Below are 14,362 nucleotides of genomic sequence, written 5' to 3'. Positions count from 1 at the left end.
AATACTATAGACAAAGTACAGGAGTAGTCATGGGGGCCAGATGTGCACCAATCTATGCCAATTTGGTGCTAGCTAATTGGGAGACAGACTTGGTCTTCACATCAAAATATTGGCCCAACATTGCCTTGTACCTGAGATACCTGGATGACATCCTTATTTTTTGGACGGGTAATAAAGATGAACTTGTAAAATTTATATAGTTTTTAGGTAAGACATCCAGTTTTTTGGAATTTTACCAGCAAAATTTATGAGAATAACTGTGAATATCTTGATATTGTTTTTTCTTTTAGTGACAATGTGATTCATTCTAACATTTATAGAAAGAAAACATTTTCAAATTCCTTTTTACATTTTAATAGTTGTCATCCTTATTTCCAAAAAAGGAATTTGATTAAAGGTCAGATGGTCAGACTATCAAGAATTATTAGTGATTACAACACATTTGAGCTAGAGATTGAAAAATTATCAAACATGTTCATTGATAGGGGATATCCCAATGAACTTATTGGTAAATTAGAACTGAGATTTTTTCAAAAAGACACTTGATGTATAGACCTATTATTAGATTTGCTTGCAACAATACATTGAACACTAATACAACTATGGCTAGGAATGATACCTTTATACTACCTTATAATGAAATATCATATAACATTGTTAACATTATACATTAGACATGGACAAGTGTTTTTATGAACAATGCAGAATTGACCAAGGTCATTGGTTATCATCCCAAGATTACATTTGGTAGAGGCAGGAATTTGAAGGAAATTTATGAATTGAATACAAATAAGGATGCATTCAAAATGTTCAGGAATGAGCAAATGTGGAACTTGTCACACTTGTAAATACATTAATGATGGTCCACATGTTGCTATTTCCAATTTTGGTAAAACCATTAGATGCCCTGGGTATTGTAATTGTAATAGCAAGATGGTTGTTTATTTAGCAACATGTTCAGCATTTTATGTAGGGAAAACTATTAGAAAATTAAGAGAACGTATAGTAGAACATGTTAGAGACATTAGGAAACAAAAAATTACTAGTTCTTTATATTCACATAGTACTGGATGTCCCAATTTTAAGAGATTTCTATTTTTCATCATAGACAGAATTCCACACAATATACACAAAGGCGGTGATAAGAAGACCGGAGGCCAAGGAATGTCTCTGGCAACTTAGACTCAACGCCTGTACCCTGCCAGGTATTAATGAACATGTATCTATTTCCAGTATATTGAAACACAAATCGTACTTTATTTGATCTATTTTAACATATTTACTTACTGTTATATATATATATTTAGTTATTTGTTTAGTGCAGGATAGTGTATATACACTTATTATGTATATTTATTTCCTTCTGTATTTTTTGGGTACTTTTATGTATATTTATTTGGTGTTCCAGTTACCACTTTTTTGAGAATTTTAGCTAATCATTAACATAAACATCCACTGCCAGATATATTTCCATCAAATCACTAATTTTTACAGTGATACAAGTGTTATTTTTGGTTTTATGTGCATTATTATATATTCAGTGTTTTTACAACCTTATAAGAATTGATGACAAGCATTTTATACTTTATTGTTATTGTATATATTTTCAACTATATTTTTAACAGCAAATTAGTCAGAGTTATGCAATAGCATTCAATTTACTAATTAATTAATCAAGGAATATATATAAGGGGTGGCTATATTTCTTCGTATTTTGTACTCTGATGATGACCTGAGGATGTTGGGTGAAAGCGCTTAGTACCTTGCCGTTTATGTATTTTATTTGTTTTATTCAATAAACCTGTTTTTACATTTCACTTTGTGGCTCTTCAGTTTCACAGTGTGAAAATAACATTTTTCCCCAACCACCATGCCCAACAAAGGCCAATCCTCCTCTCGCACCGGCAACAAATTAAAAGCCGACACACTATCTACTTTAACTAACCAAGGATCCTCAAAACTCCTGATAATTTGGACCACATCATCCAATGATGGATACGTGACCTTAACCTCTGCACTGGGTATGAAGTCATTCACAGACTTACCCCCAGGGTATGACAAATGATGAATCAAATGAAATTCACCTTGCTTTTTCTTAGGAACCAAAAATAAAGGTGACACTTTATAGTTAGAAAACGGAAGACAACTAAATGGACCCAATAATTTCCCTGCCTGACACTCCTTGTCAATCACTCCTGCAAACCCCCCTCCCTTCCCTTTACAGACTTCAAGTTTTTTCCCACCTTACCATCCCCCACCAATGTGGACTTAACTGCAAAACCCCTTGAAAAACCCTCAGTCAATTCCCCTGCCACACTTGGCAGTGGATAATGGGTCAGGAACAACTCCAAAATCTGGACCTTAATAGGGGAATGAGACCTCCGGTCACCCCCTAACTCTACAAAAGGACCCCCCTTTGCCCCCAAAAAGTACCCTGGCCTCACCCACCTACCCATGCCAGGTGAGAACCAACCCAACCTCCAGGACCCACAGAATAAGACGTCTGCCCCCCAGCAGGGCACCCCCACATAATGTAATGCTCCCATGCACCTAGAGAAAATATGAAAAATTTACAACCTTCCCAAGAGCAGTTCCCTGCATTAAACGCCCAACATATCCCAGCACCCCCTCCGATGGCTGAGCCAATCTACAGCTCCCAGCACCCGTGTCCATTATGGTAGAAAGCCAAATGTCTGGGTGTTTAACATCCCACCACATCAATTTATCCACAAACTTCTGATCATACCAAAACCATCCATAGCCTGGCCACAGACTCTGTGCTTCCCTGATAGTCAAAAAATAGGCCAGAAGAGGAAGAGCCAATGAAGTATCCCTCTCCAACCATACTGCCATGTAGTATATAAAACCAAGGACCCAGTTCTCCCATGATCTGGACCAAAACCTACCTACCCTTCTGCAATCTATGGCCACCAATGCCGCCCCTCCCATAGCTGCCACTATATCCTACCTCCCCATGAGACCTGATAAAGAATTACCTGCAGAAGATGAAGGGGCCACCAATGGTGTCCCAACCTCCATTGCCACATCCTCCGATGCTGACTGTCTGGCTTTCTTCACCCTTGACCACGAGGTTGTAGCCACCGTCTGCCCCTTACACCAAGTTTTCGGATCCTGAGCACTAGTTGATGGAAATTCAGAAGAAACTACTGGCCTACCTCTGCCTCAACCCTTCAGCCATGATAACCTAAAAAAAAGAGAGAAATTGTTGTTAAAATAACCCTTAAAGAAATGCTTGCTAGCACCAACCAGTACCTGCAGACAAATAGAACACATAATTCCTAAAATCCTTATGCCTATCACATCTCCTAAACCCTTACCCTCAACTACATAATACCCCCTACCTACCTTCTATAAGTCAGCCCAGGAAAAAAAAAGTCACCCCAGACTATGCCAACTCTAAACTGCTATTTATTTATTATACATATATGATATATATCTATATATTTTTTTATATATAATACATTCTATCTATAATACACCCCAAACCCTACTACCTGAAGAACCTAGCCTGACCTCCCTGCCTGCCCATACAGACTAGCTATTTCCCATGTATACTTTTCTGCTGCATACCTTTTTTTTCAAATAAAGAAGGCAGTCCGTGATTGCCAACACTACCGCACATATGCGCACTAGCCGCTTAAGTGCAGAAAGCCACACAGCTTACCTGTGCCACAGAAACCACTAACCACCAGGGACAAAGCATCAAAAGAGCCTGGAACACTCCCCCAAGACCCAGGGACATGCCACTAGCCACCAGGGAACAAAACCATCACGCAAACCTCACAAAGCCAGAAAACCAAACAGAACCATCCAAAAAACTCTCAAAGCCACCACTAACCACCAGGGAACAAAAACCATCCATAGAAACCTCGCAAAGCCACCATTAAACACCAGGGAACTGAAACTATCAACACAAACCTTACAAAGCCATCACTAGACACCAGGGGACCAAAACCATCCACACAACCTCACAAAGCCATCACTAGACACTAGGGATCCAAATCCATCCACACAAACCTCACAAAGCCATCACTAGACACCAGGGAACCAAAACCATCCACACAAACACGTCACTAGACACCAGGGAACCAAAACCATTCATACAACCTCTCAAAGCCACCATTAACCACCAGGGAAACAAAACTATTCACACAACCTGTCAAAGCCGCCACTAACCACCAGGGAAACAAAACCATTGACCCAAACTCCACAGTGCTGCCACTAGCCACCAGTGAACAGAAACCATCCACTCAAACCATACAAAGCCAACACTAACCACCAATGAAAACCATCCAGACAAACCCCACACAGACACTGCAGCCACCAGGGAGAGAAAACAACTATTACCAACCCCAACCCCCACCCTCAGCACTTACCTGTTGCACTCGAGAAGGCATTTTTTTTTTCTTTCTCCTTCCCCCCCCCCCCCTATAAGAGAACACACTAGCACTACTGTGCATGTGCACCCAGCCGCAACCGACAGTACAAGCCCACAAATCACCACTACACCACCAGGAACAACCAGCCATTAAAACCACCACGATGAAGCAAAAACCACTAGACCACCATGAAACAACTTAAAACAACAAAAAGAAAAGAAAACACAATGAAAACGCTGCTAAACCACCAGGGAATAAGATGAAAAAAAAAACGAGCATTAGGCAAATCCGGATCAAGCAATAAGAGGAAATAACCACTAAACCACAGTGGACACAAGTACATAAATATGTCTACACTACATGTATGTCTACATTACATATCTACCCAATACTGCCATATGTCTTACATCACCCACCATTATCCCCCCCCAAAAAAAAAAATATATATATATATATATATATATATATATATATATATATATATGTATATATCTCTAAAGAACCCATACTGTTCTCACCTCACTGACTAGCACTACCCAAGGCCTACATTACTAACACCTCAGGTCATCAGGACGTGATCCTGCTTCAACAAGACCACACCAAAATGTGCTTACTCATACCAGTTTCCCCTACAAAATCCCCTAAGACCCACCCCCTATGCCTTACCTCACTTCCTCTCCCAGCTCCCAACTTAATTAACTGTTTCCTACATACTCCCTACCCTCACTACCTAACCTATCTATCTTCCTACATCCAGCCCCCCCCCCCACTCTATTCATACAAAGGTCATTCTGTGACAAATTCGTCTGTTCCAAACTTCACTTCTCACTGACATAACTACCAAGTCTCACAACTGTCCAAACTTGAACAGTATTATAATAAAATAGCCAAATTTCCAGTAAACTATAGCAACAGAACACACTACTGCCTAGCAGTCAGAGAAATGAACTGGCTATCTTACATTATGTAGGTCTTTCTCAGCTAACTAAAATTCACAAATTTCTCTATAAGCCAGAAAATTATCCAGGTCTTAACAACTTAATGTAGCACTACACCTACAGTAGAATGTTAAACTCTATTGAAAAATCACTTAACTATAACCAAATTATTTAATACTGCAGGTGACTCACTACCAAGGAAAAGAACATACTAGACATTGCTTGCATTCCTAAAGTAATTACTGTTACTTCCAATCAAGTTTTACCACCATTGATATGCAGTGATCATGGGGTTATAAAGGTTAATTTGCTACTAGATAATTCTGCCAAACTGAAATCTAAGCCAATGCACAGAAGGTTAATTACAGATTATATGTAAGCAAAGCAGTCACTATGTAAAACATACAGCAGTGATGTGTTCAGTGGAAAAACTGCATATGGAATGTGAAAAATTTTGAAGGAGAAACTGAGTGCAAAAAATAAACAAAAAATGTTTAACAACAGGATCTAGGCATACGTCAGGTGGTATATTTTCATAAGAACAATATACCTGATTAAGGTAGGAGATAAAAAATATAAGAAATGGAAGAGAGGTCAAACTACAACTTTAAAAACTGAAATAAACAGCAGGACAATCAAATTAAGTATAGTGTGAAACAAGATTACGAAAAATTTGAAGAAGTTTTATATAAAGATATTGTGCATAAGAGGAAACCTTTTTATAGATACACAAGATGTGGAAGAAATAAAGACATACAAATTGATAAACTGTCAGATTCTAAAATGTATTCTCATACAGAACAGATTATAGATGTATTTACAAAATCTTATGTAAAACAGTTTGGCTGCACAAAGGAGGTGATAGATTGCCCTAGTGACATACAGGTAACCTCAGATACTGGAATTCAGTTAGATTAGGATAATGTAGGAATAAAAAAATATTGAATATTGAAATATGTCAAAGAAGAGTTGATTTATTTAGACTTAAAAAAAAAAAACACTGTACAGATTAACACAGCCAATGTGACATACTGCTTTTTGTCTATTTTTTTTTATTTGATAAAATGGGTAGTCTGCATCCAATGTTTTTTATTTGTCTATGATTTGTTTTATCTATAGACAAAAATTGCAACAGTTCCAGCAATAAAATAATGAAAAACATATATTAAAACACCCATACCCACACATATATGCACAAATACATACATACACTTCTGCACATTCATACAAACACACACACACACACACACTCATCCAGAAACAAGGCCCCCTACTCACAATTACACTCATGGAAACTTTTAATCTTACACCCACAAGCAAGCTTCAACAAGCATAAACACACATTAACACAAATATATCCAGTTTCAGTATCCTCACCTACCTAACATGCAGAGACCACCCTGGAAGAAAACGTCAGTCAGAACAATATACACCCACACACAGAGACACACACTCTATCTATGGTACTAACACTAACATTTTCCTCATGGCCAGACCATATTGTCCAGGAAACAAATTGACACCAAGGAAGGTCAGCTATTGTTTAGTTCCTCATTTGTCAGCTCCTTGGTCAGATCATCTGTATCCTAGCTATATTATCAAACTCACTCAGCAGAAGAGATGAAAAAGTGAAAGCAACTCTTACATTGCATCTTATGGTAACACTACCAATGAATCCTAGTGGTCTGTATGTACACTGTTGTGTTTGTAGCTACATCTTATGGTGACACTACCAATGAATCCTAGTGGTCTGTGTGTAGCTGTTGTATTTGTTTCTGCATCTTATGGTAACACTACCAATGAATCTTAGTGGTCTGCGTGCACTCTGTTGTATTTGTATCTGTATCTTACGGTAACACTACCAATGAATCCTAGTGGTCTGTTTGTACACTGTTGTGTTTGCATCTGTATCTTATGGTAACAGTACCAGTGAATCCTAGTGGTCTGTGTGTAGCTGTTGTATTTGTTTCTGCATCTTATGGTAACACTACCAATGAATCTTAGTGGTCTGCGTGTAGTATTTGTATCTGTGTCTTACGGTAACACTACCAATGAATCCTAGTGGTCTGTTTGTACACTGTTGTGTTTGCATCTGTATCTTATGGTAACACTACCAGTGAATCCTAGTGGTCTGTGTGTAGCTGTTGTATTTATATCTGTATCTTATGGTAACACTACCAATGAATCCTAGTGGTTTGTGTGTACACTATTGTATTTGTATCTGCATCTCACGGTGACGCTACCAATGAATCCTAGTGGTCTGTATGTACACTGTTGTATTTGTATCTGTAAATCATGGTAATACTACCAATGAATCTTAGTAGTCTGTATGTACACTGTTGTATTTGTATCTTATGGTAACACTACCAATGAATCCTAGTGGTCTGTGTGTACGCTGTTGTATTTGTATCTGCATCTTACGATGACACTACCAATGAATCCTAGTGGTCTGTATGTACACTGTTGTGTTTATATCTGTATCTTATGGTAACACTACCAATGAATCCTAGTGGTCTGTGTGCACACTGTTGTATCTGTATCTTATGGTGATACTACCAATGAATTCTACAAATCTGTGTGTACGCTGTTGTATTTGTATCTGTATCTTATGGTAACACCACCAATGAATCCTAGTGGTCTGTATGTAGCTGTTGTATTTGAATCTGCATCTTATGGTAACACTACCAATGAATCCTAGTGGTCTGTATGTACACTGTTGTGTTTATATCTGTATCTTATGGTAACACCACCAATGAATCCTAGTGGTCTGTATGTAGCTGTTGTATTTGAATCTGCATCTTATGGTAACACTAACAATGAATCTTAGTGTTCTATGTGTACACTGTTGTATTTGTATCTGTATCTTATGGTAACACTACCAATGAATCCTAGTGGTCTGTATGTACACTGTTGTATTTGACGTTACCAATGAATTCTACTGGTCTGTAGCTACACTGTTGAGTTTGTATCTGCATCTTATGGTGACACTACCAATGAATCCTAGTGGTCTGTGTGTAGCTGTTGTATTTTTATCTGCATCTTATGGTAATACTACCAATGAATCTTAGTGGTCTGTATGTACACTGTTGTATTTGTATCTGCATCTTACGATAACACTACCAATGAATCCTAGTGGTATCAAACAATAAAAGGATTTATTATTATAACACATACATTTGCAAAGAATAAAACATCACATAAACAAGTAAACCACATAAATCATAAAAGCATAAAATTGCTATTAAAAACCAAGTGTCCTAAAGGTCAGACTGTCTGACAGACTGCTCTGTTGGTCCTGCATATCCCATTTCCACTGAGTGGCTTTCTAATCATGCCCCCACAGCAAACTTGTCATTGGCCACATGCAGCTTTGTAGACAGGTCAGTATTCCTTGTTCAGAAGTTACAGTGACCTAGGAATGGGATGGGGAGTGAAAAAGGTGGAAGGCTGTGCACCATCTGTCCACTAAGCTGCAACTAAGCAGCCTTTTCTTCTCCACCTTCCTGGCCATGATAAACTACCACAAACAAAACAACAATTTACAGTGCATCATTAAATACACAATTAAGATTACAGTGCGGATTAAGATGTATCTTAGGTCAGTCTGTAGATGCCCTAAGGCACATGCATATACAAAAGCTGATCTAGCCTGTGGACACTGATAATTGCAAACATTGGGACATAAATGTCTAGGTTTGAAAAAGTTCTAGGGCCGTTAGCCTGGTAACCTTCTATGATCTTATGATCCTATGATAAGAATTCAAAAAAATGTATATATGTTAAAATATCACGTGAAGTTGTTCAATCTCACCATTCATTCTTACAAATTGGTTCAGAGCTGATCCCTCAGCTCTGAGTCAGCCACTTTCACAAGTTCGAGGTTTTCAAATAGCTCGAGGCCAAGTCCCTATCCCATGATGCTCTCTGCCTCACCTCAGATCTAGTTTGCCGCTGCAACAGATCGGAGGTCGAGAGTGGAGCTCAGGACAGTATTTAGTCATATTTTTGGTTTATTTTTCTCAGAAAAAAAAAATTGTTTATAGAGCGGCTGCTCTTAGGCCTTTCATTGGCTGTGTTTTAGTTAGTCCCTAATCCGTTACCTTTTAAAGTGTTTGTTGTTTATAATATTTAACTGTTTTACTGTTAACTTTCTTAGTGTGCGATGTTAGCCTAGCCTGTGTGTGTTTTGTCTAGGTATATATATATATATATATATATATATATATATGGTTCTACCTGACTTCACCGAAACACCAAAACACCGACAACGCAATCACCGAAACCACATAACCGACAGTACAAAAACACGAAAATTCACATACCCGACAACGAAATAACCGACGGTACACAAACACGAAACCTTATACACTTCACACACCACAATCAACAAACAAAACACATTCCCCATCCAAAAACCACATACACAACACAAGCACACCAAAATCCCTGCAAACCCACACTAAACCTCACATACACAACTACCTACAACCCTGACCCAAACCCTAACCCTAAGGTCCGTCATCCGCACACTTACCTGACCCGCTCCTAACCCTAACTCACTTATCCCACCCTAACCCAAACACAATCACTACGTGACACTTACCTGACCCGCTCCTAACCCTAACTCACTTATCCGCCCCTAACCCAAACACATTCACTACGCACACTTACCTGACCGCTCCCTAACCCTAACTCACTTAACCCACCCCTATCCACACTTACCTTACTCGCACCCTAACGTCCGTCACTACCGCATACTTACACAGCCTTTTCCCATTTCGGCATCCTCAGCCTTCGGGCTTTCATCCGTCGGTCGGTCTTCTGCACTGTCGATCTTCTGGGTCCCGTCGCGTCGGTCTTCTGCACTTTCGCTCTTCTGCGGCTCTCGATTTCGCTGTCGATGTTCCGGCGTGTCGGTGAAGTCAGGTAGAACCATATATATATATATATATATATTTGCATCAACTATTTACATTATGGCTGATCAAAAGGAGAAAGATACAGAAGTCAGGGTTTAAGAAATGCCCTAAATGCGGACAAAAAATGTCCATGTGATTTGTGTATATTGTCTGGGTGCAGTCCATCTTCAGGAGGACTGCTCCATTTGTCATTCGTTCAGCAGCAGGGTCTTGTTAGAACGTAGGAGAAAGTTAGTGGATAGAGGTTTGTTGAAACCTGATTTTTCAGGACTCTCTTGACAAGGCTGACCAGATTTCTAAATCTTTGAAGGGATCTAAGTCTTCAAAAGCTTCTTTGGAGCCAAAGTCATCTGCTCTGAAACTAGCTGAGAAGGTGCGGTCGCCGATTCCACAGCCTTCAGAATCGAGCACCGAGCAAGTTTTTCGGAGCCAGTCCCTGGTATTGGAGCTGGTCTCCGAAGTTTTGAAGTCACCAATTTTACAATTGATGGCTTAATCTGTCCTTTTGACTCATTCTTCTAGTAGCCTCTCTGATTTGGATGTGGACTGAGTGGTGCAGAGGCTCGTCCAGAACCCGGCATTAGCCAAATTGTTGTCGGCTCTGGCCCAACCAGTTTCGGAGCCAAAGATATCCTTGCCTACTGTGTCTGCTCCTCCTCCGAGCTGAGCCAGGCCTTCTGAGCCGGAGGAGGTAGAACTGATGATCGTGGAACCCTCAGAGCTAAGGCCTGTTTCAGTGCCATCAGCTCCATCGACTCAGACTACTTTGGTGCCTATCGAGGAGTCTGGGAGCCGACACTCTCCAGTTCGCTCTGGGGGAGAGAGTTGAACTGATGGGTCTGTTCCGACCCTTCCGCTTGGAGCTTCGGCACGGATGAGATCGGCTGCTTCCTCTGGATTGGAGCCCACTGTTTTGGTGCCGGGAAAGTTGCAGTCTTCTTCGGAACTGACTGCTTCCTTGTATCGGAGCAGAGGGGCTTTCAATGCCATGAGGAGAGTTATGTCTCCGAAGACACCCACTTCATCAGGGCCTACTTCCTCATCCCTGGAAGTGTTGCGTTCCACCTCTGCATCACAAGTCCCCTTAAAGCATAGAGACCCAGAGCCTCAGGTAGACCCATTGGGTGACCCATGTTCTACCAAGACCTCACCAGTAGCTCCCGCTGATGAGGTTCCCAGGAAGAAGCCTTGCAAGAGGAGGCATTTAGATTCCCCACAGGAGTCTGTCACATCAGGCACTGACTTAGAGGAGTCAGAACTGTCCCCACTGGTCCCCCTTGGAAGATATCTCTTTTGCTGATATCCTTGAGATCCTAAGACAGAGGGCTGGCTGGCAGTCTGTTAAAAATATTGATGATGCGTCGGTGCTTCTGAAGGCCTTTGGGTCTCAACCCTCCACCTCCTGGGTGATTCCACCCTTCAATGAATTAATGAAATTAGTTGCGTGAAGGGCGTGGGAGTCTCCTGATACTGTGGAACCTATCCCTTGAAGGCCCAACAAGTTTATTACCTCTCTTCAGGACAAAATGTTTCTTACCAAAGGAGTGCCAGTTGATGCCATGGTGGTGGCAGCGGCCACCAAAAATAAGATGTCTGAGACCTCTTCTACTGTCCATCCTCCTAATAGAGATTCCGGGATTATGGACAGCTATGGGAAATGCAATTTTAGTCCAGCGACTTTTGCTATGCGATTGCTCAACTATTTGACACACTTTACCAGACTTCAGAGAGATCTCCTTAAAGAGCTTGGAGATACTCTACAGAGTACTGCAGCTGAGGGTGTTCCTGATAAGGTGACATCCGAACTCAATACCCTTAACTCTATAGTTAACTCGTCCATGCATCTCCTTTCATATGCAGCTGATTGTACGAGCTAGGCAGCAGGTTGAGGAATAGTTCTTCGGTGACATTCCTGGATGCACTTATGCTCCTTTGTGGAAGCCTTCAAGTCTTCCTTTATTAATGCCTAATTTGATGGCTCATCCCTATTCGGGCCTAAAGTCAAGGAGACCCTCACTAGATGTGAACAAGACGGAAAGACTATCTGCTGTAGGAGTGCATTTTTCCACTCCTACTAGACCTTACCCCAAAGGGCAAAAGGGAAGAAAAATGTATTTCCGCAAGTCCCAAGGAGCCTTTCAGAACACATGCAGTGAACCCCCCTCCAGGGCCAGAGGAGGGGGCAAAAATGGAAGATGCCGCCCAGGTGGCAGAGGGGGTCCTCAAAACCAGGGCGACAGGGATTAGTTCTTTGGGAAGCCCTACCAGCACTCCTGAAAGGAGGCCCGCCTGCCCTACTCTGGAGGCAGTCAGAGGTCGCTTGTCTTTGTATTCAGATGCCTGGCTAAACATTACAAAAGACTCTTGGGTACAAAGGATTATATCCAGAGGATATTTCATTCCTTTCACAGAATCACCCTCCATACAAAAGAAAATCCCATATGTTCCACCCAGTCTCAGGGATCAAGCAACCATAGAAATTCAAAGGTTGCTAGAAAAAAAGAGTAATCCAACCAGTCCCAGCAGACCAAACAGGATCCGGAACCTACTCAAGATTCTTTTTAGTTCCAAAGAAAACAGGGGACTGGATGTCCATCTTGGACCTCAGCAAACTCAACACATTTGTAAAGAAAGCGAAGTTCCGGATGGTCACTCTTCAGTTGATTCTTCCATTTCTAGGAATGGACGACTGGATCTGCTCTATAGATCTGAAGGATGTGTACTATCATATCAAAATGGCCAGACCCTCCAGATATCACCTGTGTTTCTGGCTTGGAGCCAGTCATTATCAGTTCTGAGCACTGCCCTTTGGTCTCACAACAGCCCCCACAGTGTTTATAAAATGCATGGCAGTGGTTACGGCTCATCTGAGGCATCTAGGATTCTGAGTGTTTCTGTACCTGGATGACTGGCTCCTCACCGCCACCACCAGGCATAAACTAGTTCAATCCAGGAACCTCACTCTAACTGTGCTCCCAGTTAGGAATTACTATAAATTTTGACAAGTCTGCGTTGTCACCAGTATTTCCTTTGCTTTATCGGAGCAGATTTAGACACCACCACTGCCATGGTAAAACTTCCCTTAGAAAGAATAGTCACACTTCAACAACAGGCTTCAGACAGTCTGACACAAAAGAAAGTACCAGCCTCTCAAGTTTTAAAACTGCTAGGTACTATGGCAGCAACTCTCATAGCAGTTCCTCTAGGGTACATGCACATGAGAATTCTTCAATGGTTACTTTTCACCCAATGGTCTTACCAACAACTTCCAATGTCATTCTTGATAGTCATTACAGATTCATGCAAAAAGGATCTACAATGGTGGTTGACCAGCCATCATGTAACAGTAGGTCGTCCATTTGTTCTTCCCCCACCATCAGCCACGGTGACCATGGACACTTCTCTGATAGAGTGGGTTTTTTTTCAGGGAAGAACAGCCCAAGGCACCTGGTCAGAGATAGAGTCACAATTGCACATCAATTTCCTGGAGATGAGAGCAGTACTTTTGGTGTTGCAGTACTTCCAAGAATCTCTACCTCGGGGAACGATTGAGATTCAGACCGACAACATGTCAGTAGTCTGGTATATCAACAAACAAAGGGGAACCAAGTCTTAACCCCTATGCCGAGAGGCCCTAAGAGTCTGGCAGTGGGCTGTATCCACTGGGCACTTTCTAATAGAGATGCACATCCCGGGGAAATCCAATGTGATCAAAGACAAACTAAGCAGAGCTATTCTGATGACGCATGAGTGGTCCCTCAAAAACAAGGTAGCGGAAAGGATTTTCCGCAGATGTGGCAAGCCTTGCTGTGATCTGCTTGCATCCCCCATGAATGCCAAATGCAGAAGCTACTTTGCTCTGAATCCCCCACCAGGGGGAGACCTAAGGGACTCTCTCATCCACGATTGGCCCCTGGAACTTCTTTATGCATTTGCACCCATTCCCGATTCCAAAATTTCTGCAGAAAGCCAAACCCTTGGGAAGGACTGTAATTCTGATAGCCTCTTATTGGCCTCAACAGATTTGGTTTCCTTTCCTTCGACTCTACCAACTAGAGGAGCCTTGGATTCTGGACCCAGTTCCAGTCCTGCTGACACATTCATT

This window comes from Protopterus annectens, chromosome 16.part0 (genome assembly GCF_019279795.1).
Source record: "Protopterus annectens isolate FY-2018-M chromosome 16.part0, PAN1.0, whole genome shotgun sequence".
Taxonomy (NCBI): domain Eukaryota; kingdom Metazoa; phylum Chordata; order Ceratodontiformes; family Protopteridae; genus Protopterus; species Protopterus annectens.
This window is presented reverse-complemented; position numbering follows the sequence as displayed.